A 3,433-nucleotide genomic window follows, 5' to 3' on the forward strand; every position below is an offset into this window, starting at 1 on the left:
ACCTGTCTGAAATAAAATTAATATTATAGATATACTTTAAAATTCAAAATATAATGCTAGTTTTCAATAACTGTTGCTAGTTGAAGGAAAATCAGCACTCTTACCTGTAAAACTACCTTCTAGGACACACTGAATTTGAAAGAACACAAAAAGTACACATATTTAGAAATGTTTGATTGCAATCTTTCTCAACTAGTAGAGAATAATCTATTTGTCTGTACACTTTGGGTTGTAGAGGCAATGTGGGAAGCAAGGACTGCCAGTTCACTTTTTCACTTTTTTCTAGACACTGTTATCACTTTATAACTGTTAATAATGCAGTGAGTACTATATTATGTAGAAACCATTAGCTTGCTGAAGGGAATGGTGGGAGGACCTTATTTTAGATTTAGGTTTGGAAGATTTCTTGATTTGTTACCCATTGGTATGCAAGTTCCCATTTCCTTATCTATGAGGAATTGCAGTCTTTTGGTAATTATTTTACTATTTTGCATTTAAAAGTCATTGAAGACTGTGTTGTAGCATGTTCGGGGTCTAGTTTATCTTTATACCGTGCTTTGACATCTTGTCTGTGTACCCATTCATTATTGTTCTTAGGCTAGTGATGTGAGGTTTATGTATTGTGGAGGAAAATGTTGGCATTGAAGTTGGTAAACACGAGATTTTACGAAGAGTAGGTTTTGTGTCCTTTTATCTTAAATATCTTCTTTGGTAATGAGCATGTCCACTTAGTGGTTATTGCAATGGAATGAACCTTAGGCTATATTGAGATTGTTTTTACTATTAGGTGTGTTGGGATCAGGGATTTAGGATTGACAAGGAGATTTTTAAAATTAGGGAGTTGTTTGAAAGTAGCTGTGAAAGCAGATGTTTGGAAATCCTTTGCATGAAAAGACACTTGTAAAATTTTGAAGCCATTCTTTTAATAGGAATTCAGTTGTTGTAGGCCTTGGTTAAATGTCATTGTGAGAGACAAAAACACTTATCAGACTTGGTTTTTGGTGTTGTTAGATTGGGTAAGGAAGAAAAAAATGGGGTTGAAACCCTGCTTCTCACATTGACTCTGCAACCAAAAGTAAACAGACATAGAATTCTCCTTACTGGTTGAAAAAGACTGCAGTACAATGCAACATTTCTAAATATGTGTACTTTTATATCAGTGGGCCCTGGAAGGTATATTTCAAGGTAAGCATGCAGATTTTCTTGTCAACTAGCTACTATTCTCGGCTTTCAGTCCTATTTATTCAAGTCTTAGTTTCTTAGTTTACCTACAATAATTTTGACTATACATTTTCAATTATTATACTTCACTTTAGCATTAAAACTAAAGCATTGCAGTAACATGTGACAGGTATTACAATCTAATTGGTTTTTTAAATTGAAATTGACACCAAACTATACACATTATTACAAATATGGACACAAAACTTTTAATGCTTCATGTCAATAAATGTTTTGTGAAACTGGAAAAATGTTTTGTGTTTTCAAGGCCAAGTGAAATGTCCATTTCCCCATGAAATAAAAAAATGAAAATGTAAAATGCCTTTACTAAAGAGGCGGAATCAGGAGTGACAAGCCCTCAACCACATATTATATTCAGTAAATTAACAATAATTGAATAAACACAAACAACTTTTTGCGGTTAATTGTTAGTCATATGCGTTTTTCATTTTACCCCACCAGTCTGCGTGGGATATTGTGTAAGTAGCTATTTTATAGTTGAAATTAAGATTTTCAGATGGTACCCGATACCTAAGTAACATATTAATATGTTTATATAATGAAGATAGAAAAAAGGGGACGGACACTTATGTAAAATACAGCATGGTATTAATTCACGTGTAAATAGCGCAACGGGCTACTTGATTTTTGAAATTTTATTAAATTACAAACCCTGTAATAATATAGTGTTGAAATCGGGACTTAGTGACAATTAAAACAAAAAACTCTGAATTAATGAGTGTAAACATTTGGATGATGTATTGTTACAATTTAGGAAGAAACATAATCCGAATTCAAAATTAATTAAGGATACAATCGGAATCATAAAATATTAAAGGTGGGAGTTACTGTATATTGTAGAATCCCAGGACACAGACTTGAAGAACCATTTAAAATTGTGGTGGTGATATCTGGTTGTAGTTTTTTAATGCAGCATACAAATGATTTAATGAAAATAAAACGTTACCATGTCCGTTACTATGTTTCATGTAAATAACAAAATAGTAACGAATTTAAATTTAGTGACCGATTGGAAACCATGATTATAATGTAAAAAAGTATAATGGATTATTTGAAATATTTTTGACTTTATGAAGAAATGTTGAATAAATTTTAAATGAATTTGACGTGAATAAAATCTTTTTAATAATCTTAAGCCCTGGTCAGGCAACAAGTTTAAAAAATGGTGTTGTGTAGTATGGTATAAATAGTATAATATAAATGTTTCATGTAAATCATGTGGTGATCACACTTCACCAAACCACTGCACTGTTATCATGACACGAGAGAGAGGCACGCGATTACGACCTGCAGCTGAGCTGGCACATTGTTGGGATCTTCACCTGTCTGATATCATCGACAGGATTCAGACCTTGGTCTTATCACCTGTTCCAATAACTAGTAGACAAGGGTCAATTGATTATTGCTCTGGACATTGAAGTGGTTAAGGTAGAATTGTTATATGGCAGGGACGTGGAATTGATTTCCAAGAGATTATCCAGTGTAATTTTTTTACTAAGACGAATAATGAAATATGTGCCTGAATGCTATGTAAAATGTGCTTACTATGCATTTTTTTCAATCTATAATAAGGTACGGTTTAGTAATATGGGGTAATAGCATTAAAATCAATGAAATTCTTATTTACAAAAAAAGGCAGTTAGGGTAATAGCACAAGCACAACCACTGGACCACTGCAAACCACTTTTCATAAAACTAGAATTGCAAACTGTTATTAACCTATATATATATATATACTAGCTGTTTCCCGCGGCTTCGCACGCTTTTCGTAAGTTTTGCCCGCGTATGAGCATTTCTGGTTGAAGTAAATTATATTTCCAACCCCGATGTAGATTTTACCTTGATGTCACGATCAAGAAAATATGTCAAAAATGTATTGTACATGCATAATGTATTTTATTACAAAGTGGTCTACCACTCAACCTTTAAGTTCAAAACCAAAAATTTAGTTTAGACAATTATACATCATAACTTAGTCGCCTTCAAATAGTGTTTCACTGTTTTAATATACGTATCCTATCTCGTAATTGCAGGTTATAATGTGCAGGCGCTTTGAAAACTTTTCTTCATTTTATTCGTTTATATTCACGACATAAGCGAATAATTCAGATAATAACTATCCTATCTTCTAAGTTAGACTAAATTACGGATACATGTGAAAATTTGATTGAAATTGGTTCAGTCGTTTTGG

This window comes from Homalodisca vitripennis, unplaced genomic scaffold (assembly GCF_021130785.1).
Source record: "Homalodisca vitripennis isolate AUS2020 unplaced genomic scaffold, UT_GWSS_2.1 ScUCBcl_6092;HRSCAF=13143, whole genome shotgun sequence".
NCBI lineage: Eukaryota > Metazoa > Arthropoda > Insecta > Hemiptera > Cicadellidae > Homalodisca > Homalodisca vitripennis.